General features: G+C 39.4%; 1 protein-coding gene and 1 long non-coding RNA gene across 3 annotated transcripts in view; one reads left to right on the plus strand and one right to left on the minus strand.

The window, feature by feature from the left end:
• LOC113027962 (wings apart-like protein homolog) overlaps positions 1–21,315 on the minus strand; it is a 68,411-nt gene that overhangs the window by 15,289 nt on the left and 31,807 nt on the right. The gene's annotated exons all lie outside the window — the stretch shown is intronic.
• LOC113027965 (uncharacterized) lies at positions 216–3,014 on the plus strand. The gene is made up of 3 exons (XR_003273173.1): positions 216–952; positions 2,075–2,103; positions 2,523–3,014. It is a non-coding gene; the product is annotated as an uncharacterized LOC113027965 (long non-coding RNA).

Genomic DNA, 21,315 nt, shown 5'->3' on the forward strand with positions numbered 1-21,315 from the left:
CCATATAATAAACTCCACAGGCATGAAAACTGAGAATTCAGTAGACTAGAAGCTGCTGTCGCTCACGGTGAAAGAATTTCGTCAATACGACTTGTACTTTTCATATGGGAACGATTTGTTTCGGCCTGACTTTTCTGTTCATTTTAAGCCGCAAAAGTGAGGTGCATGTCTGTGTCGTGTGTATGGAGCCATTGGGTGCAGTCACTATAGCAACCAGGCTCACACCTGCCTGCTTAACAAGCTCTCTCTCACTCTGCCAAGATTAAATCAAAAATGTGTGTTATATCTAAGCAGTTGTAGTAAGATTAACTTTTTCAATAGGTACAATAAGACAGGTTTGACAGGCTTTTGCCACAGATTAACAGTATGTCAGTAGTTAGTATAGGCTAACTGAATAGAGCCCTGAATTATTGCCCTGTTAAATTCAAGTTGATTGTGTATTGGTGGACTTGTCTTCTCCACACAGGTTTTTCAGATCTGGGCAGTTTGAGTCAGTTGATGACTTTAAAATAATCTTTTCTGACTGGATAATTAAAGCTCACAGCATCTACCTGTCTGTAGTGTATTTTCCCACATTTTAAATAATCTAATCTCATTTAATGTCTCTGTTTTTAGTCTGTATAGTTTATCTCCCCACAAATACGCTCAAAGTAGTCTTAAAATAAAATCCATAAAACAGTTGAAGATGATGACTTTTTATTTGCTCATTTAATGCCAGTTGCCCTCTTTCCTGAGTATAAGCGAATGAGTGACATAAAGAGAAAAAGTACCAATTTGTATGCTGGTGAGTCTTGTGTATTTTTTTCTCTGTCTCTCTATGACAGAGAAATATATATGCTCATTATTGATGTTCAAACTGATGCTCAAATTTCCAAGCACCACCTGAACGCCTCATCGGTCTTTAACTAATCACTACACCAACGGTTGTCATTCCGCTTTGCTCTCTGCTGTGGTAAGTACAATACATTCAGTACAGCACTGTTTTAATTTTATGATGGTAAAAATACATGTTTGACATTTAAACTCACATATCAAGTCTTTTTAAAGTTCAACAGAGTTCAAAGAATAAAGAAAGCAAAAAAAGAATAACCTTTGCTACCATTTATATAGGTTTATGACTTTTGCTGTTAGCAGCAGTGCTAACGCTAGCTTCAATGCTAATGCTAGCTATAGTGCTAACATTAGCCTTAGCAGTTGTTAACTGACAAAAAGAATATTCTTGTGATATTCCTGTGATATTTATTGGCGGTCAGTGAGACAAAAGTAACAAATGAGATTTATTATTGTCATTGTGGCTCAGTTTTAACAGTAAGAGTACTTCATGACTTTTGCTGTTAGTAGCAGGAATGCTAACGCTAGCTTCAATGCTAACGCTAGCTTCAATGCTAATGCTAGCTATAGTGCTAACACTAGCCTTAGCAGTTGTTAACTGACAAAAAGAATATTCCTGTGATATTCCTGTGATATTTATTGGCGGTCAGTGAGACAAAAGTAACAAATGAGATTTATTATTGCCATTGTGCCTCAGTTTTAACAGTAAGAGTACTTCATGACTTTTGCTGTTAGTAGCAGTGCTAATGCTAGCTTCGATGCTAATGCTAGCATCAATGCTAACGCTAGCTATAGTGCCAACACTAGCCTTAGCAGTTTTTAACTGACAAAAAGAATATTCCTGTGATATTCCTTTGATATTTATTGGCGGTCAGTGAGACAAAAGTAACAAATGAGCTTTATTATTGCCATTGTGCCTCAGTTTTAACAGTAAGAGTGCTAGTTCTACCAGCAGTGCTAACACTAACTGAAGTGCTAACGCTAGCAGGAATGCTAGCGTTAGCAGCGATGCTAAGGCTAGTAACAGTCTAACAGTAGCCTTATATAAGTACTTAAATAAATACTTCAGTTAATTAGTTTGAATTATAAAATGGCTGCTGTATCAGCTGGTGTGCTATATTACTCTATAATTACCCTGCTGACTATAAGTTCAGTGTATCATGTCGTGTGGGCTTTGTTTTTTTGTTAGTCTGATAACACTGTACAGACAACTAACATGTTATTTCTCGTCTTACACTTTCAGGAACTTGACTCACATCTGTGCTTTGCCTGGTAGGTGTGCACATACTGTTAGAGAAGTACACCAAAATAAAAAAAAAGAGTCTGACTAATATAAGCTTTAAAGTGATGGGTTCAAACTTTGTGCTAGACCTTTTAAACACATTTTTATAATAAATACACATAAGTTCAGCTTAACAATTGGGCTAAAATATTTTTTTCGTACATTTTTGCACATTACATGTGATTAGTTAACAATTCACTCAATCATATTTGTATTTAAAAATATTATTGCTGAATTTAATTAAATATTTATTCTTTTAAAAAGTGCCCAATTATGCAACTTTTTGCACGTGGCAGCCGACGGCAGTATATTTATTTTGTCCTTTTTCAGTAGTCACAATTAGTTTATACAATTACCATGTGATATCATTTTAATAAAATTATTATTTTTTCTTGTTTTTTGTTCACAGTGTGCAGAAGAAGAACAAGGACCAGATCTCCAGTCTTCTCTCTCACATCCCAACCCCCCCAACCCCTCTATCCTCTGTCCTGCTCCACCTGTTGTCTCTGCCTTCTTTCCATCTGTATTTCACTCTGTGGTTTGTGAGAAATTTTGCCAAACCAAGAATCTTATTGCGGTTTGATTTAAAGCCGTGTCTCTCCTGCTCTGTCTGTTCTCTCTGCTAAATTTTCTCTCTACCTGTTTTTCACTCTTGGCTTGCTGCTGAAAAACGCCAAGCCAATAAAGCAATAAAGAGTGCATATTTTGCCTCAACCTATGAACAAACTGAACAAACAAAGAAAACTCTGCGGTTTGATTTAAAGCCGTGTCTCTCCTGCTCTGTCTGTTCTCTCTTCTAAATTTTCTCTCTACCTGTTTTTCACTCTTGGCTTGCTGCTGAAAAACGCCAAGCCATTAAAGCAATAAGGAGTGCATATATTGCCTCTACCTGAGAACAAACTGAACAAACAAAGAAAACTCTAATTCACGGTTTGATTGTGATTTCCCAGCCGTGTCTCTCCTGCTCTGCCTGTTCTCTCTTCTAAAGTTTCTCTCTACCTGTTTTTCATTCTGGGCTTGCTGCTAAGTTGTGCCAAGCCAATAAAGAGAGTGCATATTATTCTCTCGACTGACGAACAAACTGTCAAACAAACAAAGACATCTGTTTCTGAGAAATAAAAACTGAAATATAAAGACAAAGAAAACATCTGCTGTGTGCCACTCTTATTTTTCAAATACATTTTCTAAAGACTAACAGAAACACTTAAAGGTGTGTAAAAATGCCAAAAAAGCAGAAAAAGTCACAAGCTGCAAAACAACGCTGGAAGAAGTTCCATGAGTTTCAAAAAGTACCAACATGTGAACAAGCTGAGTGTGATTTTCCTCAGAGCTCTGCAGAAGACTTTGTGTCTGCAAAGACCAATGCTGATGGTGTCAAACAGGCAGGTCAACATGTTCCTGCACATGTACAACAGATATCCTATGCAGATGCTGTGAAGACTGGATTGCAGCATGAATTTAATGAACATCTGGTAAACCACAGAGACCAACATGAGGTTTCAAGTGCCCCACAGGTGGGTTATGCTGATATTGTGAAAAGAGGCCGTCACAGTGATGTGGCAGGACCATCTCATGCAGAAAAAGTGAACTTTGAAAACCAGCCCTCTGTAACACATGTCTGTGCATCTCACAGCCAGGCACATCCTAAATATGGAGACTCCAGAAACAAGCAGTGCACATGTAACTCACTCACATTTCTTGGATTCCTTCATGAGAATGAAAACATGTCTACAGTTGACCTTAATCTGGTCTTGGATAAAGGTGATGTGATGTACAAAGAGGCCAAGAAAAGATTCCCCAAAAGTATTCATTTGGCAACCGATGAGCTGCCAGGCAAAGTTGATGCTCGCAGGTCTATGTATCATATCAACATGACACAGCTTTCCCGGTATGGGACATTTGAAGAACCTCCAGAGGAGGCAGTAGATACCTTTCTGAGCTTAGAAGCAGGACTGAGCTGCCTGTTGTCAGATGTGCAGTATGCCTTACTGATTATGAGTGGATTGTGTATTGCAGTGTTCAGATCCACATCAGGCAAATATGGGTTCTTTGACCCACACCCCAGAACACCCAGTGGTCTTCCTCTAGCACTATGGTCACGTAATCGTGGTACAGCTGTGATGCTGAAATTCACACTCCTCAGTGACATGATTAAGAGGCTCCAAGATTCTTATGAAATGATGGAGATATCACCTTCTTGTACCTATGAACTGAAGCCTGTGCAATTCTACAGTATGAGCACAGTCAACCTGAGTGATAGTATCACAGACACAGTCTGCAGACCAACAGCTGCCACTACTGTGGCACCTACTGACTCTGATACAACTGTTGATGAAGCAAACTCCTCTACTCCAAGGAGAAACACAACCACTGATCTGACTGAGAACATCTTTTGTCAAATGTCCATTTGTACGCCACTGGTGAAACAAAAAGAAGTCCACATGACTCAGTTCACATCATATGAAGATCAGAATGAACCTCCTAATATACCCACTGAAGAACTATGCAGTGAATTAAATTTGCTTCCATCAAATGATGTTTTTTCATGTCAATCAAATGCTGCAATAAACAATGTTGCTGCCTGTGACCTTTCTGATATAGTTTTACAAAAACTGAAAAAAGTTAATAAACAACAAAGGCACAAAATGAAAAGAAGATTAATGGCATCAGAGAAACCCAGAAATCAGAGAAAAGAAAACCAAAAAAGGAAAGAACGACAAAAGTATGCTTCAAATAAAGATTACAAAGAAAAGAAAAAATCTTGCACAAGCGAGGCATATAAAAACAATCCTGAAGTTAGACAGAAAAAACAACAGTATATGAAAAGATGTTACCATGCGAATGCTGAATTCAGAAAGAAACAACAACAGTATGTTAAAAGACGTTACTGTGAGAATGCAGAATTCAGACAGAAACAACAACAGTATGTTAAAAGACGTTACTGTGAGAATGCAGAATTCAGACAGAAACAACAACAGTATGTTAAAAGACGTTACTATGAGAATGCAGCAGAATTCAGACAGAAACAACAACAGTATGTTAAAAGACGTTACTGTGAGAATGCAGAATTCAGACAGAAACAACAACAGTATGTTAGAAGACGTTACTGTGAGAATGCTAAAGTTAGACAAAAACAAAAACAATATATAAAAAGACGTTACTATGAGAATAGTGATTTCAGAGAGGAGAAAAAAAGCTACATCACTAAAAGGTATCGAGAAAACTTTGAATTCAGAGAGAGACAGAGACAACTGATGAAACAACTAATGCGAGACAGGTATCAAAGTAATCTTGCATTTAGGATTATGCACAACATGAGATGTGCAATGAAAATAAAAAGGAAATACAGATGGGTGAACAGACAAACCCAAGAGAGTGACAACAGTGTGATTAACGAGGCCATATCTGTGTTCAAATCACAAATCAAAGTTGGACCATCATGCCCATGTACTGTATGTTTCAAGGCTTCATTTCCAAACCAAGTACGACCCTGCAGAAGGTCAAATTATGTCAAAAACCCACATGTGGTTGCAACATGTTTGACAGGAAAGTTTGTTCATGTTTGTGATGAAAACTGCAGAAATGAGCAGTGCAATGTTCCCGATGAGAGAAAGAGAGAGTGGATTTGTCACACCTGCCACGATCATCTTAAAAATGGATTCATGCCAGCACTTGCTGTTGCCAATACACTGGAGCTTGCTGATATTCCACCTGAACTGTCTGATCTCAACATACTGGAGAGACATCTCATAGCCAAGTGCATACCATTTGCCAAGATCATTCCTCTTCCCAAAGGCAGACAAAGAGCAATTAGAGGAAATGTGGTCTGTGTCCCATCCGAGGTACAGGAAACTGTTGAAGCATTGCCTCGATTGAGAATTAATTCTCAGATCATGAGAGTGAAACTGAAGAGACGCTTGTCTTACAAAGGTCATCAGCTGTTTCAGACTGTAAGCTGGTCTAAACTTGTGCAAGCACTGCATAAACTCAAGCAGATTCATCCACAGTATAAGGATGTGAGCATCAGAGATGATGCTGAGCTGTGTGATCCAACACTTCCTGATGAAGATGATGATGATGATGATGATGAAAACATGAATGAGGACGATTATGATGAGGCTGATTTAATGGAAATTGACAGCTGTGAGAAAAATGCACTGAGTGAAGCACAAAATATAAATGAACAGGACATTGACATGTTACCCTGTGATGGTGAACAATCGCATGAACAGATGAGAGATGATTCAGAGCAAGCAGATGGACTGACTAATGGTGGTTTTGCACTCGAGTCCTGTTTGCAGCCCCCTGATGTGGCTGAGGAGATATTATGTTTCAGTGAAGGAATCTACTCTGTTGCTCCTGCAGAGAGAAACAATCCAATAAGTTTTTTCAAAACACCTAAACTGGAGGCCATGGCCTTCCCTGTGCAGTTTCCTACAGGCCAAAACACACTTGATGAAAGAAGGCTGATCAAAGTATCCCCCAGTGGGTATTTCAAATCAAGACTTTTCTGCATTGATGATCGTTTTGCCAAAGACACAAACTATTTATTCTTTGCACAGTTTGTGACTGAAATACACTTGGCTACATCCAGCATGACAGTACAGTTAAGGAAGGCAAAGCCTCTGACCAGAGATGGTAGAAAAATAACCTCAGGCATGTTACAAGATAAACATGAGGTGGAGAAACTGGTGCGAAATAAAGATGCAGTGAGATTCATGCAGCCTCTGAGAGGAACCCCAGCCTATTGGGAGAAAACAACAAGAGATCTTTTTGCCATGATCAGACAGTTGGGAACTCCCACGTTCTTTTGCACATTTTCAGCTGCTGAAATGCGCTGGCCTGAAGTGATCGAGGCAATAACAAGGCAGCAAGGTGAACAAGTGAATTTTGAAGGACTCGACTGGTCAGCAAAGTGTGACATCCTGAGAAGCAATCCTGTCACAACAATGCGCATGTTTGACAAGAGAGTTGAAGCATTATTCAGAGATTTACTCTTATCTCCCGCAGAGCCACTTGGCAAAGTCATTGACTACTTTTACAGAGTTGAGTTTCAGCACAGAGGAAGCCCACACATACACTGCCTCCTGTGGGTAGAAGGTGCTCCTGTGTTTGAGGAGGATGATGAGCAAACTGTTCTTGATTTTATAAACAAATACATCACAGCTCAGCTGCCTGATCCACATAAACAACCTGAACTGTACAAAAAAGTAACAGAAGTGCAAAAACACAGTAAGAACCACACAAAGACGTGCTTTAGGAGTTTAAGCTCCGGGTGCCGTTTTGGTTTTCCCAAACCACCCTGCAATGAGACAATGATCACAAGACCCAGTGAGGATGATGCACTGGAAGTAGAAACGGCAAAGAACAAGCTCAGACCACTGAACCAGCTGCTGAATGAACCTGAAACTGCTTCCATGAGTTTAGAGCAGCTCTTGGAAAGATGCAAGTTGACACATGCAGAATATGAGAGATACCTGAATAAAATGAACATGAGGAGTACGATCATACTAAAGCGTGATCCAAAAGACTCTTGGATAAACGGCTATAATCCACATCTGCTTGAAGCCTGGAACAGTAATATCGACATAAGCTTTGTTTTAGATGCTTTTGGTGCTGCAAATTATTTAATGAAATATATATCAAAAAAAGAGGGCGGGCTATCTGAGTACCTGAAAACTGTCATTGAGAACTCCCATAAGGACAGTGTAAATGAGTGCGATGAAATGAGAGCCGTCATGCAGGCATATTCAAAGAAGCGAGAGATCAGTGCACAGGAGTGTGTTGCTCGTGCATGTGGTCTTCACATGAAGCAATGCTCACGTGCTGTAATATTCATTCCAACTGATGATAATCCTGTGAAAATGAGTCGTCCCCTGTCAGTTCTGGACAACACAACACCTGAGTCTTCCAATGTTTGGATGACATCTTTGAATGACAAATACAAAGCCAGACCTGAAACACCAGAGTATGAGGAGATGTGCATGGCAGACTTTGCTGCTACTTGCAGGATTGTCTATGGCCAACAGAAAAAAGGTAAAGATGTTTTGCCCCTTCTCAATGAGATGGGGTTTGTGCAAAGGCGCAAAAACAATAAGCCTGCTATCATCAGATTTCACCGCTGCTCACAAGAAAAACATCCAGAGCAATATTACGGAAGACTGCTTAAACTGTACCTTCCTCATCGTTCAGACCACGAACTGAAAACACCATCGTTGCCAACCTATCAGGCTTTCTATGGTGCTGGCTGTGTACAGCTGCCAGGTACTGACCGTCTTGAGTACGTGCAACACATTGTCAAAAGAAACAGAGAAAAATATGAGAAAAACAGTGAGGAGATCGAGAGCGCTGTTGAGGAATATGAGCAGAACAGAGGTGTGACTGACGAATGGTGTAATCTGGCACCTGAATCAGATCTCGTAAGGTTGCCACTTGTTGAACAAGAAAGAGAGCGAGACAATGAAAATGAACAGGAAGATGTGCCCGACTACAGCCGTCAGGCTGATGCTTCAACAGAAGTCAGAGCCATCAGGGAACCCCCTGCTATTGATCCCACATTGTTACGTCAGATGTTTCAGAATCTGAACAAGAAGCAAGCCTGCATATTTTATGCAGTTAGAGACTGGTGCATTAAAAGAGTCTGTGCTCTAAATCCAGAGCAGTTTTTCTTTTATATTAATGGTGGTGCTGGAACAGGAAAATCACATCTTATCAAATGCATCTACTCAGAAGCATCTAAGATACTGAGCAAAGTGCCCAGATATGCAGACGACGTTGACATATCAAAACCCACTGTCCTGTTAACTGCTTTCACTGGGACTGCAGCTTTTAACATTTCTGGAACAACACTGCATTCTCTTCTCAAGCTGCCTAGAAGCTTAAAACCTCCCATTCAGGGACTTGGCAATCAGCTGGATGAAGTCAGATCAGAACTTTTGAATGCTGAAATAATCGTCATTGACGAAGTGTCTATGGTGTCAAGACATCTGTTTGCATATGTAGATGCAAGACTCAAACAGATCAAAGGGACTCGGAGACCCTTTGGAGGCATGTCAGTCATTGCTGTCGGAGACTTCTATCAGCTACCCCCAGTGCGACAGTCTAAACCTCTCTGTGTGCACGACCCGTCTGAGATCGACCTGTGGCGGGAGCATTTTCAGATGATCACTCTGACTGAGATTATGCGTCAGAAAGATGATGTTGTCTTTGCAGAGATGCTGAACAGAATTCGTGTGAAAGGAAAGTTGGATGAGCTTTGCGAAGCAGATAGAAATTTGTTGTCACAGGCCATAACTGAACCAGCCCATTGTCCAACTGATGCGTTGCACATTTTTGCAACTAATAAAGAAGTGGATGCACACAACTCTGCAACACTGGCTCTGCTCCACACTCATATCATTGACATCCATGCAGATGATTATAGAAAAGATCCTAGAACTGGCAGAATGGCACTTCAAGACAGACCATTGAAAGGAGGTAAAAACGAGTTACCAGACACACTGAAAGTTGCAGAAGGAGCTCGTGTCATGCTCACCAGAAACATTGACATACAAAATGGTTTGGTTAATGGAGCTTTTGGAATACTACTTAGAGTAGTTCACTCTGAAAACGACCAACACATCATCAAGCTTGGACTTAAAATGGATAATGAGACATCTGGAAAGAATAACCGCACACCAGCAGACGACATGGTGTACATTGAGAGAGCAGAGGAGAATCTGAAGCAGAAAGGAGTGGTACGAAGACAGTTCCCAGTGAAGCTGGCCTTTGCATGTACAATACATAAGGTACAGGGTATGACAACTACATCAGCTGTTGTCTCTCTTAAGAGCATTTTTGAGCCCGGCATGGCCTACGTAGCTGTCAGTAGAGTGACGTCTCTCAGTGGACTGTATCTTCTTGATATGGAGGAGAAAAAAATATTCACCAACCCAGAAATCACTGCAGCGCTTGAGAACATGAGACAAGCCAACCTTGATGACATGATGCCTCTTCTACACGTGAGGCAAACACTGAGCAGGTCAGAGGTTTTCACCATTGTTCATCATAATACAGAGGGACTGCCAGCTCACATTAATGACATCAAAAGTCACCATGAATTGTGTCTAGCAGATGTTTTGTGCCTAACAGAAACACACCTGCGGGGCTCTTTTGTCGCAGAGAGTCTCCACTTGGAAAATTACAATTTGTTCAAACGCAACAGACACCTGTCCTACACAAACTTTCCCCAGATGGCAAACAGAAGTGGTGGTGGAGTTGCTGTTTATGTGAAAAGTGACATTCAAGTGCATGAAAAACAGTACATCCATAATGTAACTGACCTTGAATTTCTGGCTTTAAAGGTTGAAGCACCAGTCAGTGCTCTGATTGCAGTTGTATACAGACCTCCAGACTACACTCTGAGGCCATTCCTGAAAAACCTGGTAAGCCTATTAGACTCATTGGAGATCATGGACTGTCATCCCATCATAGTTTGTGGTGATTTTAATGAGAATGTTTTATCCAGTGCAAACAAACCAATCCTGGAGCTGTTTGAGTCTAGGGGATACGCACAGGTCATCACTGCCCCTACCACAGAGAAGAACACACTGCTTGACCTAATTTTCATTTCTCAGTCAGATCGATGTCTCCATTCTGGAGTCATGAAGACATACCATAGTTACCATGACCCAGTATACTGTGTATTGTCCTGTGATGATTCATGATCTAGATCTTTGAATACAGTAAGTAATTTCTATATTTTTGAATGACTTAAGAAAGTAGAGCGATATTTAAAAGTTGACGCTCTGCATTGCAGTATAATGGTTGAATTGTTTACATAAAATACAATTACATGAATTAAGTAATGATATCAGTAAAAGATGACAATTTTATTTATCACAGAAAATCTAAAATTCACTAACAGTAACCTATAAATGTCAGAAAAATCAAATATAGCAGTTTAAAATGAATAGTGTAGGCATATCCTCTCTGCAGCCAGGCTTCAACATCCTGCCAGGCTGCCCCAGTCTCACCGTGGCTGGGAGGGAGGGAGGGTGGACCAGAGGATTGCCTACACAACACATAAATGTTCAACAGCTTCTTCATTGTTTCTGAGAGAACAATAATGACTAAAGGTTGCTTTTTAAACAAACAAACAAACAAACAAACAAACAAACAAACAAACCTAATTACAGCAACAATGACAGTTAAGCCACTTTATGTGTGCCTCTATTTTGAAATACTATTTACAAAAATGTTATTATTTTGGTTTGTTATAAACTTTAAACTTTTTCAAAAGTATACGATTATATTTTTGGACAAATCTTTCGATGAAACATACATTTTTATGAGCTTTTATCATGTTTCGGCCAGTGCAATCATCAGGGTGGGTCTGGGTTGATAACTGCACATTTCTGGCCAGAAATGTTTCAGCAGTGTTACATAAGTAGTACATATGTAACACTTGCTTTCTGTTACCAGCTGATACCCTACATTTGTATAGACATTGGATGGTGTGAGGTTGGGGAGTTGAGTGGGGGGGGGGGGGGGTTACGGTGGGAGCTGAGGGGGGGGGGGTGTTAGGTTTCCTTTTTTCTTTTTCTTTTTTAAGAGAGACACAGTCCTCCTGTGTCTTCTCCAAGCTTCACATGTAAGATCCAACAGTGTGAAGCACATAGCAGCTAGAAACTGTAATGCCACAGATCAGAGAGGCTTCATCATCACCATCTTCATCGCCGTACGATCAGAGCGTGAGACTTCACATCTGGAGCACAGGAGACATTCTGTGATAAGTCCTCCTTCTAGCTTGTCCCACAAGCAGTCGGTGAGATTTACTCACAACAAAAAGGGTTAATGACATAATTTCCATGAAAACATGTATTCATTCTTTGTAAAGTGTTTAAATTGTGTTTTCACTTGACCTTAGGAGTGTTAGAGTGTATTGTAATGTCTGTACTCAGGTGTTTCCCTCTGTGATCCATCCCCATCACAGCTGAGACACTCAGGACTGAACAGACTGCACAGTTTCTGTGACCGAGCCTCCAAAACACCTTCTTTGAAACCACTCATGATAGAAGGGCTTCATATTTGCAGCAGCACTACTACAGGTATTCAGTTTATTACAGGATGTGTTTGTTTCTTAGGACCAGCTCTGAGTGCACACTACCTAACATATACACCTTTCTGTTCATTACAAACCAACTACTCTGGATCATACGGCCAGTTGGCAGGAATGTTGCTGCAGGAAAACATCCCTGGAGATCACCATCATTGTCAGACTGACTGTGCCTCCTCTGTGCAGTGTCAAGATCCTCCCTAAATGAGTGTGTAAGTTAACATTTTCATTATTTTATTCCCTTTGACAAGACAAGTATCACTGATATTTACATTTACAACTACATATGTTCCCGTTTTCTGCTCTTCTTTTAAAGTCCTCAGCTATCCTGCTTCTGTGCTGCTTGCCACACATCAAACACTGGCCGGATGACAGGGAGGATCCACTCTGAAGTCACTGGACGTGATGAGGATCATATGGGACTTCATAGTTTCACAGAAACATTGTGCTCTGTGATTACAGGTTTTAAATGGACATAATGACTGCCTCTCTCTGATCAACAGGCTAAAGGATTGTTTTCATTGTTAGTGCTCTGTACAATGTATGCTTATTTAATATTTCATCACAGAGCAAACCTTTATTTATTTAACATTTTTTTATTTTGTTTTAATGTTGAATTAACTGTGGGGATTTTTTAAGTGGGCACTTGGGATGTCATATGACCAGAAATGTGGTAACTGGAATTCAACAGTATGGAAGAAAAAATCTGCTGAGAACGAAACACATACAAAAACCCCCAAGAAAATTCAAATTCATTCCATGTAATCCAATCTAAAACATTTTAAACTGCTGAACAGCAACACAAACAGTGTTAAAAAACAGTGTTAACAGAATGATTATGATGATTTTGTACCAAAGTTTCAGGTCACATGGCACACCTAGTGTGTAGTGTGGGGTATCAGCTGGTAAGTATAGGTTTTTTCATATTTGTGTCCTTAGAGTTTAGATAGATAAAGCCTTGTGTATAATAATTAGTCATAACCACAACTCAAAGTCAGGGACTAACTAAATTTGGGACTTTGTGTCTGAGCCCAGGTTAAAACAATGTGTAAAAAAGCATTTAGTGGCATGGCTGAACAATGCTGTATTGATACTTATTTATCCATGTTCACAAAAAGGACTAATGTGTTTATTTGATTATTTGCATGTGTTAAACTGTGTCACCACCTTAGGCTTTCATTTGAGTTTACTCACAAATCTCTATACAGTTCTCTTTTACCACTGTGTGGACTCTGTTTACATTAAAACATAAAAAAGAATGAGTAATAAAAAGATGTGTAGACAGATCAGAAGATTAAGTAGACCGATAGAAACAGCTGTTCAGCCATGTTCTAAGAAACCAACACAATTTAAAGGTTCAGGATTGTGGTTTTAAAAGTTGAATTTTCATGTATTTCATATGTTGCTCATTATTTTTTATTTAGTTATTTAATTTAGTTATTTTTCTTTATTCTACCAGTCCTTTTCAGAAAGAAGCTGTAAAATATGACTTAAGATTTTTATGTTATTTTCTATGACATACAAAACAAATTGATGTATGTAATACTATTAAACATGATATACACATGTGTATATGTCTGAAAAACATCATGCTGTATATTAAAGTTTGTATTTTCTGCAGAATGTTTGTTCATCTTTAAGTTCATTTCAATTAGAAGAATATGAACTTTTAATATTCATTCAGAGGTTTTCTGACTCTAAATGTTCTTTTCTCATTTCTTAGGGTTTTCTAATTTACATTTAAAACATTTTCAGCTTTTTTCCAACTTCTGCTTCTGTGTAACCTTCAGCTTTTAGCAGTTCAGCACCTTTGTTTTCAGGTTAAATTCGTTTTTTTGGTTTTTTTTTAATCTCATTCAATATTTTTAACTCAAAATTCAGCAATTAATTCATTTCAGTGCATACATTCAGATTCAAGCATTCACACTGCAGTTTCTTCAGAAAATGCACTTTCTAGTTATATTTTCTTATTCCGTACGTTTTTTGAAAGCCTACTCCTTCAAAACCGTTCAACTTAGAAAAACCATTCAAACATCGTTAGATTCCTATTATTTTGGACATGACTGCTTCTATTTTTCTCATTTTTAACATTTATATTTTTAATTTTATTCAACTTTATTCAACAAAAATTTATAATGTATTTCAATGGGGAGACCCTTCAAATCCTCATTCAACTTACTCATTTTTAAACTCTTACTACTTCCACATACATTGACATAGAGCCACCATTCAAACTTTAAAACGAAGACAAGACATTCAACTATTCAACTTGTATTTATCTTTTCAATATCTATTATACTTTTTCTTCAGTTCCAGTTTAAGTTTCATGATGTTTTTTCACCCGTTTCAGAGTTTATAATGGGTGTGTATGGGACGGAATGTTGGGGCTAGAGTGAGGCAGCTCAACTGCTAGAGTGAGAGGAGCAAAAAAATTAATCTTAAAATCTTTTTTAAAACTGCTGCTGTGTCCGCAGCGTTTGCTCTACAGGTATGATTTTACCCTCAAAACGTAGCCATGGCTGTCCTCTTTCATCCAATGTGTTTACTATTGTACTAGGTGTTATGGTTCTTTCATAAATGTCACCAATGCACAGCCTCCTCCCTCCAACTCTTCCATAGACTCTAATGTTAAAATGGCTCAGAAGGTTCGTTTGAAAATCAGAAGAGCATGGTGTCTTTCCACTGTCACCACGTCCATATAATAAACTCCACAGGCATGAAAACTGAGAATTAGGTAGACTAGACATTGCTGTCGCTCACGGTGAAAGAATTTTGTCAATACGACTTTTACTTTTCATTTGGGAACGATTTGTTTCGGCCTGACTTTTCTGTTCATTTTAAGCAGCAAAAGTGAGGCGCATGTCTGTGTACGTGTGTATGGAGCCATTGGGTGCGGTCACTATAGCAACCAGGCTCACACCTGCCTGCTTAACGAGCTCTGCCTGCCACTGTACCAAGATTCATCTTAAGCACTTCTCTTTCAACTGCTGCTGTGTCCACAGTGTTACAGCCATCATTTTACCCTCAAATTGTCGCCATTATTGTTCTCTTTCCAACACCTTGTCTTTCAAAGCTCAGGCATTTAAACTTTTTAAACTGTGTGGATCAAAGTGGAGGGATCACATTTGAGTCATTCAGTGATTCAAAGAATATGACCTTTTAATATTCATTCAGATGTTTTCTGACTCTAAATGTTCTTTTCTCATTTCTTAGGGTTTTCTAATTTACATTTAAAACATTTTCAGCTTTTTTTCCAACTTCTTCTTCTGTGTAACCTTCAGCTTTTAGCAGTTCAGCACCTTTGTTTTCAGGTTAAATTCGGGTTTTTTTTTTTTAATCTCATTCAATATTTTTAACTCAAAATTCAGCAATTAATTCATTTCAGTGCATACATTCAGATTCAAGCATTCACACTGCAGTTTCTTCAGAAAATGCACTTTCTAGTTATTATATTTATTCTGTATTCCGTACGTTTTTTGTAATCCTACTCCTTCAAAACCGTTCAACTTAGAAAAACCATTCAAACACCGTTAGATTCCTATTCTTTTGGACAACACTGCTTCTATTTTTCTCATTTTTAACATTTATATTTTTAATTTTATTCAACTTTATTCAACAAAAATTTATAATGTATTTCAATGGGGAGACCCTTCAAATTCTCATTCAACTTACTCATTTTTAAACTCTTACTACTTCCACATACATTGACATAGAGCCACCATTCAAACTTTAAAACGAAGACAAGACATTCAACTATTCAACTTGTATTTATCTTTTCAATATCTATTATACTTTTTCTTCAGTTCCAGTTTAAGTTTCATGATGTTTTTTCACCCGTTTCAGAGTTTATAATGGGTGTGTATGGGACGGAATGTTGGGGCTAGAGTGAGGCAGCTCAACTGCTAGAGTGAGAGGAGCAAAAAAATTAATCTTAAAATCTTTTTTAAAACTGCTGCTGTGTCCGCAGCGTTTGCTCTACAGGTATGATTTTACCCTCAAAACGTAGCCATGGCTGTCCTCTTTCATCCAATGTGTTTACTATTGTCCTAGGTGTTATGGTTCTTTCATAAATGTCACCAATGCACAGCCTCCTCCCTCCAACTCTTCCATAGACTCTAATGTTAAAATGGCTCAGAAGGTTCGTTTGAAAATCAGAAGAGCATGGTGTCTTTCCACTGTCACCACGTCCATATAATAAACTCCACAGGCATGAAAACTGAGAATTAGGTAGACTAGACATTGCTGTCGCTCACGGTGAAAGAATTTTGTCAATACGACTTGTACTTTTCATTTGGGAACGATTTGTTTCGGCCTGACTTTTCTGTTCATTTTAAGCAGCAAAAGTGAGGTGCATGTCTGTGTACGTGTGTATGGAGCCATTGGGTGCGGTCACTATAGCAACCAGGCTCACACCTGCCTGCTTAACGAGCTCTGCCTGCCACTGTACCAAGATTCATCTTAAACACTTCTCTTTCAACTGCTGCTGTGTCCACAGTGTTACAGCCATCATTTTACCCTCAAAACGTCGCCATCGTTGTTCTCTTTCCAACATCTTGTCTTTCAAAGCTCAGAGATTTAAACTTTTTAAACTGTGTGGGTCCAAGTGGAGGGATCACATTTTAGTCATTCAGTGATTCAAAGAATATGACCTTTTAATATTCTTTCAGATGTTTTCTGACTCTAAATGTTCTTTTCTCATTTCTTAGGTTTTTCTAATTTACAATTAAAACATTTTCAGCTTTTTTCCAACTTCTTCTTCTGTGTAACCTTCAGCTTTTAGCAGTTCAGCACTTTTGTTTTCAGGTTAAATTCGGGGTTTTTTTTTATCTCATTCAAGATTTTTAACTTAAATTCAGTAATTAATTCATTTCAGTGCATACATTCAGATTCAAGCATTCACACTGCAGTTTCTTCAGAAAATGCACTTTCTAGTTTGGAGTTGTGGTTGCTCATTTTCCTTTTGTTTTGCTTTGTTCATTTGTCTCTTTTAATTCTATTTTTTTTTTTTTATACTTTTTCAACATGTTCAAAATAAAGATTCAATCAATCAATCAATCAATCAAATATAACACTGTGTTATTAGTTATGTGGCAAAAACGAAACCAAAATGGAGAAGCAGTGTATGAAAAACCATGTACGCCCATGTGCGGGCTAACGCCCACTCACATCCTCGGCCTTCTGCCCTCAGGAAATCACATGATAGGGTGGGGCTAGGTTTCACAATGAGTTCACCTGAAACCTTGGCTGATTGTGTCCTACACCTATTTTCACACCTTGGCTCGTGTCATTAGGTAGAGAATCATTAGGGGTCCCTATGGGGGACACGCCCATAGGGCTTAAATCTGGGACTCTCCACCATTTGACCCCAGAACTGAAGAAGCTTCTTAATTAAAGAAGTCCAGACGCTTTTCTTTCCAAGCTCCTTAGACTATGATGAGCTGGAGAACCATCACAGACATGTACACCCTTACTGTTTCCATAGCAACAGGGTATATAACAGCCAGGTCGAATTCATTTTCACTTTGGCAGATGGCCGCGCTGCCTGTACTGGAGGTTTCTTCCTGTTAAAAGGGAGTTTTTCCTTCCCACTGTTGCCAAAGCTCTCGCTCATATGGGGGTCATATGATTGTTGGGAGCTTTCTCTGATTTTTTTGGATTATTGTAGAGCCTTACAGTATAAGGTGTCTTGAGGCGACTGTTGTTGTAATTTGGCGACATATAAGTAAAACTGAATTAAATTTAATTTAATAAACTGATAATCAGTGGTTTGTGTAGTTTGTTGGTCTGGCGCATTCAGTTATGTGTGATTTCCAAACAATATATAATCCATTATTCTACAATGAGAAAGATGATTTATAAATAGCAAACATTCAAGCAGTTACCAGTCTCCCCAGGAATGGACTGTTGGAACGTCCAGTACTCAGAGAAACTGTAAAAAACACAACTCAGACTCTACAGGCCTCTTTTAGCATGTTAAATGTTAAAGTTTGTGACAGTAAAATTAGAAAAAGACTGACCAAGTATGACGTGTTTGGAACTTTTTCCAGGAAAAGGCCTCTTTCTCCAGGCCTCTCTAAACAGAACATGGCAGTATGGGTTAGAAATGCTGTGGGGGGGGGGACACCTTAACAAAGCGCTACATGAATGAAGGCTTGAAAATCTCAATTAAGGAGGTGGTCATGATGATACAAACTAATGAATCATGGGGCGTGCTTAGTTTTTTACACACAACTTCTGTTTTTGTTCATTAATCATGTGTTGCTGTTCATCTAATGAGATGAGATTTAGTGAGATTTAGAACATGGTAAAGACCAGAGCTGCCTTATAAGAGTCCAAAAGTAAAAATATGAAAATGGGAACTCCACTCCAACTCATACTGTGGTGATTTTGCTGTACTGACCACAGATAGACGTACAGCCACGTCTCTGTAATATGAAGCCAAACCTTGTAGTTGCAGTGCAAAGTCTAGAAGAACTAACCGTATCTCCTATTTTGAGCCCAGAGCAGGATTTGAAGCCAGGAATGACCTCTCCATTCAGGCAGGTGGCGTTGAAGGAAAGAGACAGTTCCTCTGGGACGCCTTGCAGCTCCAGTTCCACCTTGGAACGAATTTTCTGACGGCAACAGAAAAAAGCAGGAAACACAAACACGCACACATAGCAGGTGGTTTTCAAGACGGGTCATTTCCTTCGCTTAAATATGAGTCAAACAAGTAACTCATAGCAAATTATACACGACATCTTACTGACTTCTCTAATGACTTTATATTTGAGTGTATATTGCAGCGCAAACAGCTAGAATTACTTTTCAGCTCATTCACCTGCATAATAAACTCACATTCAACATAAATAATGAAACCCAGCCAACAGCCTCCTACATTTGGTCAGCTTCACACTTCAGCCACTGGGGAATTTCTCCCGAGACTCTGACTCTACACTGCGTATGACTCACATGCTGTGGGTGTGTGTCAACAAGCACATGTCATCCCCTCAAACACTGTCTCGCCAAGGATGTGTGAGCGTGTGTGTCTGCATGTGCGTGTGTGTTGCACTCACTTTGTACGCCTTTAATATGAGCTGAATAACATTTCCCGAGTCATTGGACAGCGTTCCCACTGTGGTGCCAGGAATCAGCTCACTGTAGTTCTACAACGCACGCAGACAGAGAGACTGTTCTAATCCTGCATCATCAGGGAGTCTTTTAATCATTTATCGATTGCTGCAAATGTCATCTGAATCTCATTAGTTGCAAACATAGAATGCACCCATCCAATACCCACCGAATAAAGATTGCTAATTATTTGATATTAAATCATTACTGTCAAGATAATATTTTACTACATTTTCATTAGTTAATTTGTTCCAATGGATTGCTGTTATATTATCCATCCATCTTGTTGTCCCATTCATGGTTGTGGTAGGCTTACCACAGGGTGCTATGTGACAGACTGCACAGGATAACACAAAGAGACAGACAACTATTCACATTTACATTCACACCTTTGGGCAATTTTAGAATCACCATTTAACCAAACTCCACCAACTGCACGTACAGAATGTGAAAAAAAAAAATCCATGAATCCACATGGTAGGATTTGTAAAGAATTTATTCGTAAATCAGGGTGGAAAATAAGTATTTGGTCAATAACAAAAATACAACTCAATACTTTGTAACATAACCTTTGTTGGCAATAACAGAGGTCAAACGTTTACTATAGGTCTTTACCAGGTTTGCACACACAGTAGCTGGTATTTTGGCCCATTCCTCCATGCAGATCTTCTCGAGAGCAGTGATGTTTTGGGGCTGTCGCCGAGCAACACGGACTTTCAACTCCCGCCACAGATTTTCTATGGGGTTGAGGTCTGGAGACTGGCTAGGCCACTCCAGGACTTTCAAATGCTTCTTACGGAGCCACTCCTTTGTTGCCCGGGCGGTGTGTTTTAGATCATTGTCATGTTGGAAGACCCAGCCTCGTTTCATCTTCAAAGTTCTCACTGATGGAAGGAGGTTTTGGCTCAAAATCTCACGATACATGGCCCCATTCATTCTGTCCTTAACACGGATCAGTCGTCCTGTCCCCTTGGCAGAAAAACAGCCCCATAGCATGATGTTTCCACCCCCATGCTTCAGAGTAGGTATGGTGTTCTTGGGATGCAACTCAGTATTCTTCTTCCTCCAAACACGACGAGTTGAGTTTATACCAAAAAGTTCTACTTTGGTTTCATCTGACCACATGACATTCTCCCAATCCTCTGCTGTATCATCCATGTGCTCTCTGGCAAACTTCAGACGGGCCTGGACATGCACTGGCTTCAGCAGCGGAACACGTCTGGCACTGTGGGATTTGATTCCCTGCCGTTGTAGTGTGTTACTTGGTGACCTTTGTTACTTTGGTCCCAGCTCTCTGCAGGTCATTCACCAGGTCCCCCCGTGTGGTTCTGGGATCTTTGCTCACCGTTCTCATGATCATTTTGACCCCACGGGATGAGATCTTGCGTTGAGCCCCAGATCGAGGGAGATTATCAGTGGTCTTGTATGTCTTCCATTTTCTGATGATTGCTCCCACACTTGATTTTTTCACACCAAGCTGCTTGCCTATTGTAGATTCACTCTTCCCAGTCTGGTGCAGGTCTACAATACTTTTCCTGGTGTCCTTCGAAAGCTCTTTGGTCTTGGCCATGGCGGAGTTTGGAGTCTGACTGTTTGAGGCTGTGGACAGGTGTCTTTTATACAGATGATGAGTTCAAACAGGTGCCATTCATACAGGTAACGAGTGGGGGACAGAAAAGCTTCTTACAGAAGACGTTACAGGTCTGTGAGAGCCAGAGATTTTCCTTGTTTGAGGTGACCAAATACTTATTTTCCACCCTAATTTACGAATAAATTCTTTACAAATCTTACCATGTGAATTCATGGATTTTTTTTTCACATTCTGTCTCTCATAGTTGAAGTGTACCTCTGGTGCAAATTACTGACCTCTGTCATCATTTTAAGTGGGGGAACTTGCACAATCGGTGGCTGACTAAATACTTTTTTGCCCCACTGTAAATGGTAAGTGTCTAAGTGCTTTCTATCTAACATTTACACCCATTCAAACTCTGATGAA

Source organism: Astatotilapia calliptera, chromosome 8, assembly GCF_900246225.1.
Source record: "Astatotilapia calliptera chromosome 8, fAstCal1.2, whole genome shotgun sequence".
NCBI classification, from domain to species: domain Eukaryota; kingdom Metazoa; phylum Chordata; class Actinopteri; order Cichliformes; family Cichlidae; genus Astatotilapia; species Astatotilapia calliptera.